The sequence below is a fragment of the Salvelinus sp. IW2-2015 genome, unplaced genomic scaffold (genome assembly GCF_002910315.2).
Source record: "Salvelinus sp. IW2-2015 unplaced genomic scaffold, ASM291031v2 Un_scaffold2063, whole genome shotgun sequence".
Lineage (NCBI taxonomy): Eukaryota > Metazoa > Chordata > Actinopteri > Salmoniformes > Salmonidae > Salvelinus > Salvelinus sp. IW2-2015.
In genome coordinates this window covers 165,283-186,247 of record NW_019943406.1, presented here as the reverse complement: position 1 = coordinate 186,247, position 20,965 = coordinate 165,283, and the positions used below count along the sequence as shown (strand labels likewise).

Below are 20,965 nucleotides of genomic sequence, written 5' to 3'. Positions count from 1 at the left end.
AGGGAATGAACAGCGTGGCTGGACGAACCAAGTCTTGGGCCCAGGGAATGAACAGCGTGGCTGGACGAACCAAGTCTTGGGCCCAGGGAATGAACGATTAAAAGGCTCGCCTCTTGGCATCGGAGAGAAAACACATTTCCTGCAATTCTACACATTTTGTCATGAGGCAAAGACATGTTTCTTGTTGCAGCTTTAAAGCTGATTTCCTGCAATTCTACACATTTTGCCTTAAATGACAGTGAAAAAAACGGGTGGGGTAGTATTGCATGAGGCAAACGGTGGTCACACCAGATACTGACTGGTTTTCTGATCCACACCCCTGCTTTTTTWAAATCTGTGATCAACAAATGCATGTCTGTATTCCCAGTCATGTGAAATCCATAGATTAGGTCCTAATTTATTTATTTCAATTGACTGATTTCCTTATATGAACTGTAACCCAGTAAAATTGTATGTTGCATTTATATTTTTGTTCAGTGTATTTTCTATTTTGAGATCTTGCAGCGGACCCCCTTCAGGACCGTGGACCTCACTTTGAGAACCCCTGCTGTACAGTTTGGGGTTTATATGTTGGTGATGATTGATTAGTACTAATTAGACTGTTCGTAGATAAGAGTGAGAAAGAGATGATGAGATAGTGAGAAGGGTAAGGGTTAGGAAGAGAGAGAGAGAGAGCGAGAGTGAGGGAGAAAGAGAGGGAGAGAGACGGAACGGTGTGAGGGGTAGGGAGAGAGCGAGAGACAGAGAGCTGGGAGGGCTCCCGAGTGGCGCAGTGGTCTAAGCCACTGCATCTCAGTGCTAGACGCGTCACTACAGACCCTGATTCGATCCTGGGCTGAATCACAGCCGGCTGTGATCGGGAGTCCCATAGGGTGTTGCACAACTGGCCAAGCGTTGTCCGGGTTACGGGAGGGTTTGGCGGGGGTAGGACGTCATTGTAAATAAGAATTTGTTCTTAACTAACTTGCCTAATTAAATAAAGGTTAAATAAAAAGAGAGAGAGAGAAGAGAAGCAGGGGATGGGAGCATGCATGGAAGGAGGGATAGAGAGGAAGGGATATAGTATACCCAGATGGACAGACATGCAGACATATCCTCCTCCACCTAAAGCCTGCTCAGGTTAAACACGGTGGTAGGTCTCCACATATGCTCTTTTCCCTCTCTTTCACTCATACCCTCTTTCCGTCTCTTCTCAGGCCTTGTCACTTTTTCATCATCCTCCTATCTTCTCTCATCCTAAATAGTTTCCCTCTTGTTTTCTTGTTCAATCTTCCTTTTAATGTTCTACTTCACTAACTACACGAAGACTAAACCCTGGAACCCTTTTTTGTTTTCGCTTCAGCTTTTTGTTGATCACGTAAAAGCTCTCTATCTCTCTCTGTCCTGTACTCTCTCTGTCCTGTACTCTCTCTATCCTGTACACTCTCTGTCCTGTACACTCTCTGTCCTGTACACTCTCTGTCCTGTACACTCTCTGTCCTGTACACTCTCTNCCCCTTTCTTTCCCTCTTTTCTCAGGCCTTCTAACTCTTTCATCATCCTCCCATCTTATCTCACGCATCCTAAATGTTTTTTTTCTCTTGTTCAATCTCTCCTTCCTTTTTCATGTTCTTCTTCACTAACTGCAGGAAGACTAAACCATGGAACCCTTTTTGTTTTTGCTTCAGCTAATTTTTTATCACTTAAAAGCTCTCTGTCTCTCTCTGTCCTGCACTCTCTCTGTCCTGTACTCTCTGTCTGACCYGAGAGGAGAATAGTACGTAACAGAGATACACTTAATCGTTCGTGCTCAGTAGTGCTCTCCTGAGGCAGAGAGACAGAGCTACAGCCCAAATGGTACCCTGTTCACTATGTGGTCTATCAGAAGTAGTGCACTATAAAGGGAATAGGGTGCCATTTTGGGACAGATCCCGAGAAACAGAGAAAGGTRCTGGGGGAATTGGCTTCCAGCAAATCAGTGGTTGGTTTTTGAAACGCCCATTACGAACTGTTTAAGAGGCTGACGGTGTGGGTTCAAATGTTCAAATGTAAATGTCACTGACATGTCTACCTCAGATCATCCTCCACGAAAAGCTCTAAAAACAAACAAGCAACCCAGAAAAGGACAAAATATATCTCATATTAACATACTGTATGTAACCTGAGAAACAAGGTTCATGAAATTGACAACTTATTAACATCAGAAAACATTCATATTCTGGCCATCTCTGAAACACACTTAGATAATTCCTTGGATGATTCAGACATGGTTATAGAATATACAGGAAACATAGAAATGCCAATGGAGGAGGTGTTACCATGTATGTCCAGAGTCCTATTCCTGCCAGGCTGAGAGGACATCTCATGTCAGATGATGTGGAAGTAATATGGCTACAGGTTCATCTGCCTCACCTAAAGCCTATTCTCGTAGAAAGTACCTATAGACCGCAAAGTGCTAAAAGTCAGTATTTGGACTACTGTATATGTGTGAAATGTTGGATAATGTTTGTGATATCAACAGAGAGGTATATTTTTMGGATGACTGAAATATTGACTTGATATCATCAAGCTGCCCACTCAAAAAGAAGCTCCAAACTGTAACCAGTGCCTGCAACCTGGTTCAGGTCATCAATCAACCTGTCAAGTGTGCTCCGTCTCCGGCCTCTAGGTCACCAGGCTGCTTGTTATGGCTCACACCTGTCACCATCGTTACACGCACCTGCGCGTCGTCAGACTCACCTGGACTCACCTGGACATCACCTCCTTGATTACCTGCCCTATATATGTCACTCCCTTTGGTTCCTTCCCCAGGCGTCATTGTTTCTGTTTCATGTCTGTGCGTTGTTCGAGGTTCTTGTTTTGTATTATGTTCTGTTTATTTTATTAAAARACTCCRTGAACTTGCTTCCCAACTCTCAGCGCACATCGTTACACAACCTACCAGGGTATTTACAAACAYAACAGGAACTAAATCATCCACGTGTATTGATCAAATCTTTACTAATGTTGCAGAAATCTGCTTTAAAGCAGTATCCACACACATCGGATGTAGTGTATAAACGATCATACAAGAGGTTGTGCAATTATTCCAATATCGAAGATGTGAAAAATATTTGTTGGTCTGATGTGTGTAATGAGAAACATCCAGACGCTGCACTTGAAGCATTTATGAAATTGCTTCTTCCGCRTACTGATAGGCATGCGCCCATCTAGAAAGACTGWTAGAACTGCCAAATCCCCATGGATAGATGKATTTATAAACTGTATAGCTGAGAGCAATGAGGCAAAGGGAATAGCAAATAAGTCTGACAACACAGTAGACTGGCAAACGTACGGTAACTTGAGAAGTCCCGTAACTAAACAAAAAGAAGAAGAAATTACACTATGGAACTGTAACGCTCGTCGTCCTCCTCATCTGAGGAGGAGAAGTTTGAAGGATCGGAGGACCAATATGCAGCGTGGAAAGTGTTCATCTTGATATTTATTAACACAGAGAACACTTAACGAAACTATACAAAAATAACAAACTATACAAAAATAACAAACAACGAACGTGAAGCTATAGAATAATAGTGCTGACACAAAACACTACACAGACAATCACCCACAACCCACAATGACAAAACAGGCTACCTAAATATGGTTCCCAATCAGAGACAACGACTAACACCTGCCTCTGATTGAGAACCATATCAGGCCAAACACAGAAACAGACAAACTAGACATACAACATAGAATGCCCACCCACATCACACCCTGACCAAACAAAACATAGAAACATACAAAGCAAACTATGGTCAGGGCGTGACAGGAACAAAGAAAAATTATATAAAGAATGACAGTAAAAAGCTCTGGAGTACTTTAAATGAAATTCTAGGCAAGAAAGCAAAGTCGGCTCCATCTTTCATTGAGGCAGATGGCTTGTTCATAACAAAAAACTTGTTCATAACAAAAACCCTTTGATAATGCCAAACACTTCAATAACTTTTTTGTTGACACGATAGCAAACTTGGGCATGACATGCAAACAACAAATGCTGAGCCTTCATATTCATGCAAAATGGACCAAATAATGAAAGACAAGCACTGTAATTTGAGTTCCACGAAGTGGGTATGGAAGAGGTGAAAACATGGTTGCTATTTATAAATGTCAAATCACCCTGGTACAGGTCACCTGGATGGTCAATTGTTGAGGTTGGTAGCGGAATACATTGTGACTCCTGTTTGCCACATCTNCTCTCTGTCCTGTACTCTCTCTGTCCTGTACTCTCTCTGTCCTGTACACTCTCTGTCCTGTACTCTCTCTGTCCTGTACTCTCTCTGTCCTGTACTCTCTCTGAGTCTGACGTGCCAGAGAAGAGAATGGTACGTAACAGAGATACAGTTAATCGTTAGTGCTCAGTCGTGTTCTCCTGGGGCAGACAGACGGAGCTACAGCCCGTGTGGTACCCTGTTCCCTATATGGCCTATCACATGGCCCTGGTCAGACGCAGTGCACCATAAAGGCAATAGGGTTCCATTTGGGACACTTCCCGAGACACAGAGAAAGGTACTAGGGGAATTGGCTTCCGACAAATCAGTGGTTTGTTTTTGAAAAGCTGTGACTAAGTGGCCTCCTCTTCCTCCTCCTGTTATTAATCACCACCAATTAATGTGTGTGCCTCCGTGAAACACGCTGGCAGCTTCCTTAAGGTGAGATGAATCTGGTGTAGTTCCTTTGTGATGCTCAGTTATCTTGTCTCAGCACATTTAACACAGCTCTCCCAGAGCCTTGATGACATTACAGTAGAGGCAGGGGTGTATCCCAAACGGCACCTTATTCCCTATATAGGGGCCCTGGTCAAAAGTAGTGCACTGTGAAGGGAATATGGTGCTATTTGGGACACAGCATGGTGTCTGATGATGAGACACAGACAGAGACTGCTGTACTGTAGGGAGTRGGGGTGGAGGAWGCATACTGTCATGTGATGCTAGATAGGTCAYAGTCATGTGAAAGGCAGAGGCTTTGGTTTGGTTTGTTATAATGTAGATTGATGCAAGTGAATGAGGTCTTAACGGAGAGTTATACAGGTGGGTTTACCTTTGTAGGGCTCCGTTAACGGTAACTGACATCGCTCTGTTCTGTACAATTGACCTTATTTTAGCTCCCCAAAAAAACATAATACTTCCAGGTCAGCTGAAATATCAATACCATTGTAAAGCACAGTTTCTCCCCTTTCCAGCAAAATCAATGACGAGACCTTCATGCTGCCCGTCTCTGCATGATTGAAGAAGGCAAGGAGCTCCGTCTGGTCTTTTTAAAAATGGCGGGTGGGGAAGCGNAAGAAAGCAAAGTCGGCTCCATCTTTCATTGAGGCAGATGGCTTGTTCATAACAAAAAACTTGTTCATAACAAAAACCCTTTGATAATGCCAAACACTTCAATAACTTTTTTGTTGACACGATAGCAAACTTGGGCATGACATGCAAACAACAAATGCTGAGCCTTCATATTCATGCAAAATGGACCAAATAATGAAAGACAAGCACTGTAATTTGAGTTCCACGAAGTGGGTATGGAAGAGGTGAAAACATGGTTGCTATTTATAAATGTCAAATCACCCTGGTACAGGTCACCTGGATGGTCAATTGTTGAGGTTGGTAGCGGAATACATTGTGACTCCTGTTTGCCACATCTTCAATTTAAGCCTAGAAGACGGTGTGCCCCCAGACATGGAGGGAGACAAAGGTCATTCCACTACCCAAGAATAGCAGAGGACCCTTTATTGGTTCAAACAGCCAATCAATCAGCCTGTTACAAGTGCTTAGCAAACTTTTTTTTTTTAAATGTTGTTTAATCAAATACAAAGTTGTTTTACAGAAAACAAATTAACAACAGACTTTCAGTATGTGTATACGGAAGGGCACTCAACATGCTCGGCACAGACACAAATGACTGATCATTGGCTGAAATAAATTGATACTAAGAAGATTATGGGAGCTGTTTTGTTAGACTTTTGTGCAGCTTTTGAAGTCATTGATCATAACCTATTGCTGACAAAACATAGGAGTTATGGATTTGCATCCTCTGCCTAATTATGGTAAATACCTATCTAATAGAACACAGAGGGTTTTCGTTAATGGAAGCCTCTCATGCAAATTGAGTTGAGTGTGGTGTACCGCAGGGCAGCCGGCTAGGGACATTATTGTTTTCTGTTTTTACTAATGACCTTCCACTGACCTTGAATAAAGCCTGTGTCTATGTACGCTGACGACTCAACAGTATACATGTCGGCTGCAACAGTAAAATAAATAACTGAGACACGTAACATAAAGCTCCAGTCAGTCTTAGAATGGGTAACTAGCAATAGGCTGGAGTTAAATATCTAAAAACCTAAAAGCATAATTTTTGGGACAAATCACTTGCTCAACGATAAAACTCATTTAGATCTATTATTGAATCATGTGGCTATTGAGCTAGTTGAGGAAACTAAACTGCTGGGTGTAACCCTAGACAGTAAGCTGTCATGGTCAAAACAGGCTATTACTAGCCTGTTCAACCTCTCTTTCGTATCATCTGAGATCCCCAAAGATTGGAAAGCTGCCGCGGTCATCACCCTCTTCAAAGGGGGAGACACTCTCGACCCAAAATGTAACAGACCTATATCCATCCTGCCCTGCATTTCTAAAATCTTTGAAAGCCAAGTTAACTTGAGAATACAGGGGGTAATATTTTCGCTCTACAGATTAAACTGCCTCTTATTCAATTATAGTGCTTCACGAGAAGAACAGCCTGTATTAAATAGCAAGTGCTTAGAGAAGAGCACAGCCATCTCATAAGCAGGGCTTTAGAGAACGCAGGACAGCCAGTGTTCATAGAGTGCTTTAGAGAAGAGACAGACAGGTCATGATAGCAGTGCTTTAGAGAAGAGACAGACAGCCTATTATTAGCAGGGCTTTAGAGTAAATAGACAGCGCAGTGATTTTATTCAGGCTTTCAGAAAAGAGCAGCCTGGTATATAGCAAGCATGCTTTAGAGGAAGAGACAGCCGAGTATTGTTTAGCAGGTAGAGAAGAGAGACAGCCAGTATTATAGCAGTGAGCACTTATATAGAGAAAGTAGACCAGCCAGTATTAGTAGCAGGGCTTTAGAGAAGAGACAGCGCAGTATTTAGCAGTGCTTTAGAGAAGAGACAGCCTGTATTATAGCAGTGCCTTTAGGACAGAGACAGACAGTATTATAGCAGGGCTTAGAGAAGACGACAGCCAGTGGTTTTAGCAGGCTTTAGAGAAGAGACAGCCAGTATTATACTAGCAGTCTTTAGAGAAAGAGACAGCCAGTGGTTAGTTACGCAGGAGCTCTTACGAGAAGAGATCAGCCTAGTATTAGGCAGGGCTTTAGAGAAAGAGGCAGCAGTATTTTTAGCAGTGCTTTAGAGAGCACGACGCTGCTAATAGCAGTGGCTTTAAGAGAAGAGACAGCCAGTATTTTAGAGCGGCTTAGAGAAGATGACAGCCTGTATTATATGCAGTGCCTTTAGAGAAGAGACAGCCAGTATTATAGAGGGCTTGTTAGAGAAGCAGACAGCCTGTATTAGCATAGGCAGTGCTTCCTAGAGAAGAGCACTGTCATTATAGCGGGTGATTTATAACCCGGTTCGCAGTTACCTTCAAGGATCATTGTCTCTACTCAAAGAACCCTTGTATCTACGGCTCGTACACACATAAAAAGCATACACATCACCACACATCTGAGGCAGACACACGGGCACGTATCCGAATCCCGCACACAGGAACCACCCCACTCGCGCGCGCCCACCAGCAACACACACCACAACACACCCACATCATACAAGACACACACGCAACAACAACACCAATCTGCACGGCCACACAACACGGCCTAACACACACACACACATCACAATACACACACACCACAGACACACCCATCACACACACCACACAACATCAGACACCCACTACAATAATCTCACACATTCAGGAATCACACAGACTCACCACGGAGGCAAGACACACAGATATGTATGCAGACATCCCAGGCATATATGCACACAACAAGTACAGGAAGTACCATGCACACACACACTTAAATGGTCCTTGTGGGGTGGCTAGTTAATTGTCCGTAAATAATCATCACGCCTCGAGCAAGAGTCTGAATGATATCTGCACATAATCACGCATACTCACAGTAGGGTTACAGGCTCTCTGGGAATCACAGTGTTACGCAGTTACTAAACCCACGTAGCGAGACGAGGGTTCAGGCCTTCTGGGGAATCTGGGAAGGTAGAAGTAGACGGACATGTTACCACAGTCAGGAGCGCGCGCACATCTAAGAGTAGAAGTTACACACGCCCTAGTACCCAGACAGCGGGTTGCAGGCTCGGTCTGGATCTACGGCTAGAGTTCAAATATCACCCATGTACCACAACCAGCCAAGCCGAAGCAGCGCATCTAGACGCATCTCCATGAGGACATCTAAAATAGAGATCAACACATGTCACCACGCACCAGGGGTTCAAGCGCCTCTGGATCAACTAGGCACGGTTACCACACACGAAATGCTACAGACAGGGAAGTTATAGCGCCCTCTGGGAAATTCAACCAACGCTACGACGTATCACACCAACCACTGTACCCCAGACCGGCCCGGTTCAGGACCCTCACGCGGAGCACACCCCCTCTCCAGGCTAGCGATCTAACACACCCCACTGCTACTGAACACTCTGAGAATATCTGCTATAGACCCGTAGGCCCATGGCTTTAACGCCGGCTGTATAGTAAAGAGGTTTGTACTGTTACAGGACTCGGTCAACTTAGCAACCCATCGTTCTGTTTAGTTAAACGTAATTAGTACTGGAGTGTTCTACAATCAGCTTTCAATAGGCAGTACTGGCAAATCAGAGTAAACGGCTAGGTAACTGGCTAAATCAGAGTAGAATAGGACCCCTAGTAACTGGCTAAATCAGAGATGATAGGTTAGTAACTGGCTAATAGCAGTACATAGCGTCTAGTAACCTGGCTAAATCAGCAGATCATAGCAGTAACTGGCTACAATTGTCAGAGTAGATAGGCTTAGTAACTGCTAAACTCAGAGATTAGCTAGTAACTGGCTAAATCAGAGATGATAGGCTAGTAACGCTCAGAAGTCAGAGATGATAGTACGTAACTGGAGCTAAATCAGAGTAGGATATGGCTAGTAACTGGCTAAATCAGACGATATAGGACTAGTAACCTGGACTAAATCAGAGATGATAGGCTAGTAACTGGCTAAATCAGAGTTAGATAGGCTAGTACTTGGCTAAATCCAGAGTAAAGTAGGCGTAGTACACTGGTCTAAATTCAGAGGATGATAGGTAGTAACTGAGCTAAATCAGATGTAGATAGGGCTACGGTAACCTGCTAAATCAGAGAGATATGGTCTAGTAACTGGCTAAATCTGAGTAGTATGGTCTAGTAACTGCTAAATCAGAGGATTGATAGACACTAGTCAACTGGCTATATCAGAGTATAACTTGGCTGAGTAACGGCTAAATCTGTTGAGATAGAGCTAGTAGAGCTGGCTTAAATCAGAGATCGAGTAGCGCTAGTAGAACTGGTCTGATCATCAGAGAGAGTGATTATTCGGCTAGTACTGGCTATCGTGTGTAGATAGGCTAGTAACTTGGCTAAATGCAAGAGAATGAAGATCTAGTACTGGCTATGATCAGAGTATATTGGCTAGTAACTGGCCTAAATCTGTTGTAGATAGGCTAGTAACTGGCTAAATCAGAGTAATAGGCTAGTAATGGCTAAATCAGAGATGATCCAGACTAGTAACTTGGCTTATATCAGCAGATAAACTTGGCTAGTAACATGGCTAAAGTCGTGTAGGATAGGCCTAGTAAGTCGGCTAAATCAGAGTAATAGGGCTAGTAAACTGGCTAAATAGAGATGATAGACTAGTAACTGGCTATATTCAGAGTCTATTGGGCTAGTAACTGGCTAAATCAGAGTGGAATAGGCTCAGTAACTGGAATAAAGTAGAGAAGATAGGCTTGTAACTGGCATATCAGAGTATATTTCGGCTAGTAACTGGCTAAATCTGTGTAGATAGTGCCTGATGAAACTGGCCTAAAATTCAAGAGATCGATAGACTAGTAACTGGCATATCAGAAGATATTGGGCTAGTACTAGGCCTAAACTGTTGGTAGATAGGCTAGTAACTGGCTAAATCGAGAGAGACTATGGTGGTAGTAACTGGCTAAATCAGAGAGATAGGCTAGTAACCTGGCTAAATCCAGAGAAGGATACGGGCCTCATCAAACTGGTTACATCAGAGAAGATAGGCTCGTAACTGGTTAAAGCAGAGAAGATAGGCTAGTAAACTGGCTAAAGCCAGGCAGAAGATAGGCTAGTAAAACGGCTAAGCAGAGAAGATAGCTCGTAACTGGTTAATCAGAGAAGATAGGCTCGTACTGGTTAAACATATGCGATAGGGCTAGTAACTGGCTAAAAGCATGAGAAGATAGGGGCTAGTAACTGGCTAAATCAGAGAAAGATAGGTTAGTAACCTGGTAAACGGAGATGATAGGCTAGTAACATGGCTAAATCAGAGACGACTTAAGGCCTAGTACTTGGCTAAACAGCAGAGAATATAGTCAGTAACTGCTAAATCAGAGGTAGGTAGGCTAGTAACCTGGCTAAAAGATTGATATGCGCTACAACAAGTAGCTGGATTATCTGAAGGGCGTGTCTGTGCGATTTTACCAGGTTAGAGAGAAGAGAGAGCAACACTTTAGTGTTTTGTTCTGACTGCCTCCCAAGAAGAGAGGCCTATAGAGGACAGAGAGAGAAAGATGAGAGAGACAAAACGAGTAGAGATATGAGAGCAGAGGCACAGAGAGAGGAATAAGAGAGATGATAGAAAGACAAGAGAGAGAAAGAGAGAGAAGACTGATAGAGTACCAGAGAAGTGTGGGGGGCAGTATGTATGTGTACGCTAGACGAGAGGAAGCAGGGGCAGAGAGAGACGACCTAGACAGAGCAGCACAGAGGGGACAGAGAGAGAGAAGCAGACGCACGCGCACGAGAAGAGAAGAGAGCGCAAGAGAGAGAGCAGAGACCGAGAGGACAGCAGAGAGAGACAGAGCGCGGGCAGAGCAGACGAGAAGGCGGGGCCACGAGAGACGGGAAGAGAGTAGGCTAGAAAGAGAGGAGGAGGGGGCAGGAGAGACGACGAGACGGGGCAGAGGAGAGCAGAGAGGGGCAGAGGGGGAAGAGACGGAGACAGAGACGAGGCAAGGCAGCGGGGAAGGACGAGAGAGGGCACGAGAGAAGAGAAGAGAGGGCGAGAGAGAAGAAGAGAGGGAGCAGAGAGAGAAGAGAGACGAGGGGCGAGAAAGAGAGGGGCGAGAGAGCAGAACAGCACAGGGGCACGAGAGGGAGAAAGAGAGGGCAGAAGAGAGGAAGAGGAGGGGCAGACGAGAGAGAAGAGAGGGGCAGAGAGAGAGAAGCAGAGGGGTCGAGAGAAGAGAAGACGAGGGGCAGAGAGAGAGAAGAGAGGCAGAGAGAGAGAAGAGAGGGAGAACAGAGAGAGGAGAGGAGAGAACAGGAGAGAAGAGAAGGGAGATCGAGAGAGAAGAAGAGAGGAGCAAGAGGGAGGAAAGAGGAAGGCAGGGAGATGACGGAGGAGAGAGAGCGGGACACGAGAGAGAGAGAGAGGAGAAGGAGAGAGGAAGAGGAGAGAGGGGACGAGAGAAGCGAGAGGAAGAGAGGGAGCAAGAGAGAGAACGGAAGAAAGAGGGGCAGAAGAGAGAGAAGAGAGGAAAAGGCAGGAGGAGGGGAAGAGAGGGGCAGAGGAGAGAGAAGCGAGAAGAGAGAGAGAGAGAGGGGCAGAGGAGAGAAGAGAGGGCAGACGAGGGGAGAGAGGAGAGTGAGAGAGGAAAGAGATGATTAAGACGAGAGGAGAGAGAAGAAGAAGTAGGGGAGAGAGGAGAAGAGAGGAGGAGATAGGGAGGTCTGAAGGAGGAGGAGGAAAACTATAAATCCTTCTTTCAGCTCCAGATCGTCAGAACTGTTTGGGAGCAGGGGTGTGCTGCCATGGCAACCCAGAGAGACACCAAATTCCTTACAGAGTGTCCGGCACTCGCAGCATGTCACTCGTATGCGTGCGTGCGCTCGCTGTATGTACACGCCCCGCCCGTGTGCTACTCGTGTGTGTGTGTGTTGCCTCGCCATGCCTGTCTGTGACTGCTATTCAACCGCCGCTCTAACTATCAGACTATCCGCAAGTTCTGATGAAATGCAACATGGTTAGTGTTCTTGCTGAAGTGACTAAACATGTTCTCTGTATGTTGTGCATGTGAGATGTGTGTGTGTGTAGTGTGTGTTGTGTGTTGGTGTGTGTGTGTGTGTGTGTGTGGTGTGTGTGTGTGTGTGTGTGTGTGTGTGTGTGTGTTTGTGTCACTGGTATTCATAAAATGCAGTGACCCAACTAAAGTCACCATCAGCCGTTGAACTTGATTCCCTCCTGTTCACACTAGTCAACCCAGCTCGAGAATAGACCGTATCATCTAATGGTCGACCTCTTCATAGCAAATGTTTACTGTTTTGAGTGTCCTAGACTGATGTTTCCCAACCCTGGTCCTCCTGTAACCGCCAAAGTACAGTTTTTATTGTAATCCCTGGACAAACACCTGATTCAAGCTCATTGAGGGCTTGACTGATTAGTTTTGACAAGTTGAACCCAGGTGTGTTTGTCACAGGGTTACGATTACCAGCTGTAATTTGGGATTCACTGGAACAGACCAGGGTTGGGAAACACTGCCCTAGGCTTGTAAACATTATATAACATAATTCACTCATGTTTCCTATATGCCAATGAAAATACTGACCTTTAAGAATAGAGCTGAGAGAGAGAGAGAGAAGAGAGAGGAGAGAGAAGAAGATAAGAGAGAGGAGAGAGAGAGAGAGAGAGAGAGGACGAGAGAGAGAGAGTGGGAGAGAGAAGAGAGAGAGAGAGAGACTGGAGAAAGAATGGAGAGACCGGCGAATGAGTTTCCAGCCAGGTCGCAAGAGCTCGACTACGAATTATTAGACCGGCGACCGCCTCGCCGCCAGTTTCGAGAAACACACACACACACCCTATCCTAATTTATCAGATCCAAAAAGCAGAAAAGCGCGGTACGTCTTGTTCTTCTCATTTCTGACTGGTCTTGGAATCAGAACATTAATTCCAGCTGCTTTGTCCCTCATTTCCAGCAGTGTACAATCCTAAATCCATTGTAATGTGGTCATTACACGACTCACTTCCCTTACACTCACCTGATGTATTAGTCATGCTAATTAGGCATATGGAATAGAAGGGAATTTTACGGGGAGTTTAGCAGTTCAGTTGCCTACACTAAATCGACTCAGAGCTGGGGAGATTAGAGGATGTTAGCAGGCTGAATTAGAGAGGATTAAGAGGATGGTTAGAGGATGAATTAGAGGATGGGTTAGAGGATGATTAGAGATGGTTAGAGGATATTGAGGATGGTAGAGGAATGATTAGAGGATGGTTAGGAGGATGATTAGAGATGTTAGAGATTGTGTAGAGGATGGTTAGAGGATGGTAGAGGATGTTAGAGGATGGTTAGAGGATGATTAAGGATGGGTTAGAGGATGGTTTAGAGGGGGCTTGTGGTTTGGGTTTGGCTGCTGGGAGCACGCCTCGACCTGCTCCTTATCCTGACACACACAGACAATTCACTCTTATGCCACACAAGCCATCCCATACCTGGTCCATATTAACATAACCATTAAAATATAATGTTCAGCCCGGTAATAATTAGTTGTGAATGAATCATTAATCATTGTTTTTAATGGGGTAGTGAATGATGGCATCTGCTCTAAACCACCTGGTACTGTAAGCAGCCTTCATATGTTTCACTGATGTTTCACTGCAGCACTCTGGTACTGTATGAGCTTCTCAAACGTTTTGGGGACTGGGGACCACTTTTGTGATAGAAAATTCACAGTTGACTCCATTATCAATCAGAACACCCCACGTACAGCATTTTAAAAAAACCTACAAGGAGTTTACTATATTCTGCAGTGCGTGGCTGACAAACCAGTCTTGGGCCCAGGGAATACATGCGTGGCTGGACGAACCAAGTCTTGGGCCCAGGGAATGAAGCGTGGCTGGAACGAACCAGTTCTTGGGGCCCAGGGAATGAACAGCGTGGCTGGGACGAACCAAGTGCTTGGGCCCAGGAATGACGAATACACCGGCCGCTCTCTCGGCATCGGAGAAGAAAGACACATTTCCTGCAATTCTAAAAACACATTTTGTCATGAGGCAAAGACATGTTTGTTTGTAGCAGCTTTAACAGCTGATATCAATTCTACACATTTTGCCTAAATGACAGTGAAACAAAAACGGGTGGGGTAGTATTGCATGATGGCAAAACGGTGGTCCAACCAGATACTGACTGGTTTTTCTGATCCACAACCTGCTTTTTTTTAAAATCTGTGATCAACAAATGCAATGTCTGGTATTCCCAGTCATGTAAATCCATAGATTTAGGTCCTAACACACTACTATCATACGATATTCTCACAAATTGACTGATTCCTTATATGAACTGTAACCCAGTACAATTGTATGTTGCATTTAATCATTTTTGTTCAGTGTATTTCTATTTTGAAGATTTTGCAGCGAGACCCCCTTCAGGACGTGGACCTCACTTGAGAACCCCCTGCTGTACCAGTTTGGGGTTTATAGTGTTGGTGATGATTGGATTAGTACTAATTAGACCGTTCGTAGATAAGAGTTGAGAAAGAGAATGATGAGATAGTGAGAAGGGTAAGGTTAGGAAGAGAGAGAGAGAGAGCGGAGATGAAAGGGAGAAAGAGAGGGAGAAGAGACGGACGGTGTGAGGGGTAGGAGAGGAGCGAGAGACAGCGAGCTGGGAGGGCTCCCGAGGTGGCGCAGTGTCCTAAGCACTGCATCTCAAAGTGCTAGAGACGCGTCACTACAGACTCCTGATATCGAATCCTGGGCTTGAATCACAGCCGCTGTGATCGGGTAGTCCCATAAGGGTGATGTTGCAACACAACTGGCCAAAGCGTGTCGCGGGTTACGGGAAGGGTTTGGCGGGGGTAGGACGTCTTGAATAGAAATTGTTCTTAACCCTTGCTAACTTTATAACAGGATCTCCAATACCAAAGAGAGCAGAGAGAAGCAGAACGCAGGGGATAGGGGAGCATGCATGGAGGAGGGATAGAGAGGGAAGGGATCATAGTATACCAGATGACAGACATGCAGACATATCCTCCTCCGCACCTAATAGCCTGCCTCGAGCGTAAACAGTGGTAGGCTTCCACATATCCTTTTTCCCTCTCTTTCACTCATACCCTCTTTCCCGTCTCTTCTCAGGCCTTGTCACTTTTCATTCAATCTCCTATCTTCTCTCATCCTAAAATAGTGTTTCCCTCTTGTTTTCTTGTTCAATCGTCCTTAATGTCACTAACTCACTAACTACACGAAGACTAAACCCTGGAACCCTTTTTTTGTTTCGCTTCAGGCTTATGTTGATCACCCGTAAAAAGCTCTCTATCTCTGCTCGTCCTGTACTCTCTCCTGTCCTGTACTCTCTCTAATCCTGTACACTCCTCTGTCCCGTACAACTCTCTGTCCGGTACACTCTCTGTCCCCTGTACACTCCTGGTTGTACACTCTCTATGCTCTCTCTGTCCTGTACTACTCTCTCTCTCTGTCCTGTACTCTCTCTTCGTCCTGTACACTTCATATCCTCTCTCTGTCCTGTACTCCTCTGTCCTGTACACTCTCTATCTCTCTTCTGTTCCTATACATCTCTCTAATCTCTATCTGTCCTGTACTCTCTCTGTCCTGTCACTCTCTCTGTCCTGTACTCCTCTCTGTCTGTACTCCCTCTGTCTGTACACTCTCTGTCCTGTACACTCTCCGTCCTGTACTCTCTCTGTCCTGTACACTCTCTATCTCTCTCTTGTCTGTACCTCTCTGTCCTGTAACACCTCATCTACGCTCTGTCCTGTACTCTCTCTAATCTCCTGTCTGTACTTCTTGCCTGTACTCTCATCTGTCCTGTACTCTCTCTGTCCTGTACTCTCTCTGCGTACACTCTCTGTCCTGTACACTCTCTGTCTGACTCTCCTATCTCTCTCTGTCCTGTATCTCCCTCTGTCCTTGTATCTCTCTGTCTGTAACTTTCTCTGTCTGTACCTCTCTGTCTGTACTCTCTCTGTCCTGGTACTCTCTCTGTCCTGTACTCTCTCTCGTCCTGTACTCTCTCGTCGTACTCGTATCTCATCTCTGTCCTGTTCATCTAGTCTGCTACTCTCTCTTCTGTCCTGTACTCTCTCTGTACTCTTGATAACCGTCTACTGCTCCTGGTACTCTCTTTGTCTATTCCTCTCTCTGTTGTCGCTGCTCTCTGTCCTGTACTCTCTCGTCTGTACTCTTCTGTCCTGTTAACTCTCTACTGCCTGTACTCCCTCTCTGTCCTAGTACTCTCTCTGTCCTCGTACTCCTCTCGTCTGTACTCTCTCGTCTCTCATTATCGTCATACTCATCGCTGTACCTCTCTGTCCTGAACTCCTCTGTCCTTATCTCTCTCTTTCTGTACTCTCCTCTTCTGTCCTGTACTTCTCTGCCTGTCCTGTACTCTCTCTGTCCTTTGTACTCTCTCTCGTCTGTACCCTCTCTGTCTGCTCTCGTCGGTCCTGTAACTGCTCCGTCCCTGTACTCTCTCTGTCCGTACTCTCTCTCTTGTCCTGTACTTCGTCTCTCTGTCCTGTACTCTCTCTCTCTGTCTCTACATCTCCTTCTCTCTACTGCTTCTCCTGCTCTCTGTCCTGTACTCGTCTCTCGTCTGTATCCTCTGTCCTCTCTCTGTCTGTATCTCTCTGTCCTGTACACTCTCTGTCCTGTAACCTCTCTGTCCTGCATCGTGTCCTGTTACTCCTCTCTGCTGTACTTCTGTACTTCTGTACATCTCTACTGTCTTCCTCTCGTCCTGTTACCTCTTGTCCTGCTATCTCTCTGTCTGTACTTCTTTCCTGACTTCCTGTGCTCGTCACAAGAGAATGGTAACAGTATGCAGAGTACCTCTCTGTCCTGTACCATCGCTGTATCCACGTGCTTCCACTTCTTTCGTGTACTCTCTCCTGTCCATTGACTCCCGTCCGTACTTACGATCTGGACGTGACTCAGCAGCGTGGTTCGCCTTGAGTAGTTCCTAATGTAGTGGCCAGCCCTGTCGTCCTGGTCCACGACAGACGGACTAAGCGTGGGTACCAACACCTACCAATGGCCTCACTAAGGCAGGTTCCGAGATAACATAGGTTGGGACACTTCCCAGACCAGAGGAAAGGTACTAGGGGAGAATTGGCTTCCGCGACAAATCTCGTGGTTTGTTTTTGAAAAGCTGTGACTAAGTGGCTCTCTCTTCCTCCTCGTATATAATCACCACCAATTAATGTGTGTGCTCCGTGAACACGCTGGCAGGCTTCCTAAGGTGAGATGAATCTGGTGTTAGTTCCTTTGTGACTGCTCAGCTTATCTTGTCCAAGCACATTTAACAACTTCTCCAGAGACCTGCACATGCATTACACGTAGCAAGGCAGGGGTATCACCAACGGCACCTTATCTCCATATCAGGACGGGGCCCCCTGGTCAACAAGTAGTGGCATGTGAAGGGAACTCATGGTGCTATTTGGGACACAGCATGGCTGTCTGATGTAATGGAGACAGCAGACGAGACTGCGTGTAACTGTAGGGAGTGGGTGGAGGATCATACTGTCATGTGATGCTAGATAAGGTCCAGAGATCATGTGAAAGGCAGAGGCTTTGGTTGGTTGTTATATGTAGTTGATGCAGTGAATGAGGTCTAACGGAGAGTTTATATCAGTGGATTTACTTTGTTAGGGCTCCGTTAACGGTAACTGAAACATCGCTCTGTTCTGTACAATTGACCTTATTTTAGCTCCCCAAAAAACAAACAACTTCCAGTCAGCTGAAATATTCAATACCATTGTAAAAGCAATTTTCTCCCTTTCCAGCAAAATCAATGACGAGACCTTCATGCTGCCCGTCTCTGCATGATGAAGAAGGGCAAGGAGCTCCGGCTGGTCTTCTTTAAAATGGCGGGGGGAAGCGCGATAACTGCTGCGGATAGTGAAAGGGGGAAGATAGAGCGTAGTGGTGGAACTGCCTTTTTTCACCTGATCTGTCCAACAGTATCTCCCCTTTCAATAGGAGGAGATGAAACCACTAAAAGAGTTGAATATAATGTGTATTCACATACGTATTTGAAGGTCTTGTGTCGAATTTGAATCGTGTTTTTAGAGCTGGAGATTTATCACTTCAGAGTAAACAGCGCTGTCTGCGGGCATTCTGAGAGTCCATGATGGCTTGTAGTGAATGACCAAATAATGAATGCATCAGTTACAATTGACTAGGTATCACCCCTTACTTACCCTTACTTACCCTTACCTGTACCCTTACCCTACTCCTTACCGTCCTTACTCCTGTACCTCTCCTGCTGGTTAAAAATACTTTACCCTTACTCTTACGTACCCCTTACTCCACTTACCCCTTCCCCTTAACTCTTGTTGAAATATCCCCTACTCCTTACCCCTTACCACCCTTACCGTTACCCTTACTCCTTACGTTTACCTTCTCTTATGTTAAACCGCCTTAATCCTTACCCTGTTACCGTTACCCCTTACTCCTTACGTTGTATTTCTACCTTACCTTACCTCCGTTACTTACACCAGACCTTACTCACTAGTCCCTTTATTTTTATTACCAACTTATCCGCCTTACGGCGCCTTACCGCTGAGTACCCTTACTCCTTACTCGTTACCCGTTTACCTTACCCCTTAACTCTACGTTGACCCTTACCCCTCTTACTCCTTACCGTACCCTTACCCACTTCCTTACTGTTTACCCACCCTTACCCTTCCCCCTTACCTAGTTACCGTTACCCCTTACCACCTTACCTTTACCGTTACCCTTGACTCATCCCATTTCCTTAACCCGTTCAGAGCCACACACAAACCACCCAGCCTTACCCTTACACCTACTCCTTACCGTTACCGGCCTTACTCCTTACCGTTACCCTTACCCTCCCCCTTACCTGTTACCCTTACGAGCTGCCTTACCTTCCCCTTACCCCTTAACCCTGTTTACCCCTTACCCCTTACTCCTTACCGTTACCACCTACTCCTTACGTTACCCCTTACTCCTTACCGTTACCCTTACCCTTAACACTCCTTACCGTTACCACCCTTACCGCCCTTACTTCCCTTACCGCTGCGTTACCTGAGCCTTACTCCTTCCCTTAACTTCCTTACCGAGTTACCGTCCTTTACCCCTTACTCCTTACCGTTACCAGCCTTACCCTTACCCTTACTCCTTAACAGGGATTGTACCTGTCCTACCTCCCCTTACTCCTTACCGTTACCCTTACCTACTCCTTACCGTTACCTCACCCTTACCCTCTACACCTACTCCTACCGTTACAAGGACGCCTTACCCTCAACCTTACTCACTTACCCTTACTCCATCCTTACCCTTACCCTTACCCTTCCGTCCCTTACCCCTTATTACCCTTACTCCTTACCCTTACCTACCGTACTCTTACCGTCTTACCCCTTACTGCCTTAACCGTTACCCCTTACCCTTACTCCTTTACCGTTACCCCTTCTCCTTACCTCTTACCAAATTACCCTACCCTTACCCTTACCGTTACCCGTACCCTTACTCCTTACCGTTCCCCTACCCTACTCTCCCGTTACTCACCCTTACTCCTTACCGTTACCCCTTACCCTTACTCCTTACGTTACCCCCTTACCCCTTACTCCTTTACCGTTACCCCCTTACTCCTTACTCTACCCTTACCACTTACCTACCCTTACTTACCCCTTACCCTTACCCCCTTAACCTTACCCTATGCACCCTTACCCCCACCTTTCACTGACCTTACCCCTTACCCTTACCCCTTACCCTCCCCCTTACCTGTTACCCTGTACCCTTTACCGTTACCCTTACCCCACTCTCCTTACCCTTCCCATTACCCTTTCCCTCCCCCCTTACCCTTCCCTGTCCCTGTCCCTTTCTTGTTTTTAAACTGTGAGAGAAGCGCTCCCACCTGTTGCAGAGGAGGCTGTTACTACACAGAATGAGGTGCATAATGCCACACACACGTTACGTCATGACACGTCCCAATTTAACGGTACAGTGTCGGTGGGGGTCAGTTTTTGCAACTTTTCTCCAATACTATTGAGTCATTACCATGTCAATCAACGCTTGAATAGAAACCTAGTTTCAACACCCCAGATGTTGATACCAACACGGTCGCTACAATCTCATTCGTTTTCATTGCAGCCTCGTTTGAATGCCGCGGTTGCTCAGATTTGTATGGAATGGGGTTAGTCACCATTATATCTTTCTCCTTTCAAGTGTAGCTGGCATATCCTATGGGTGTGTGTGTAGTTGTAGTAGGTGTCTACTGTCTCAACCTGTCTCTGGCTGTTTCTCCTCTAGGTCTCTGTCAGGGCGGATAGTGGGTGGCGTGTGGTGGTTCTTCACTCTCATCATCATCTCTCCTAACGGCCAACCTGCTGCTTTCCTCACAGTGGAGAGGATGGTCTCCCCATAGAGAGTGCTGAGGACCTGGCTAAACAGACTGAGATCGCCTACGGAACCTGATCTGGCTCCACCAAGGAGTTCTTCAGGGTGAGACCTGTGGTTTACTATAGACACACACCTGTTTGACTAGCAATTACATGAGTTTACCACACACACACACACACACACACACACACACACACACACACACACACACACACACACACACACACACACCACACACACACACACACACACACACACCACACAACCCCCCACCACACACACACAAGATCCCCTCCCCACCACACATCCTAACACCTACTCTCTCCCCAGCGGTCTACAGATA

At 45.7% G+C, this 20,965-nt stretch overlaps 1 pseudogene; it reads left to right on the top strand.

Moving 5' to 3' along the window:
- Window positions 1-20,965, top strand: part of LOC112072858 (glutamate receptor 1-like) — a 98,138-nt pseudogene that overhangs the window by 60,179 nt on the left and 16,994 nt on the right.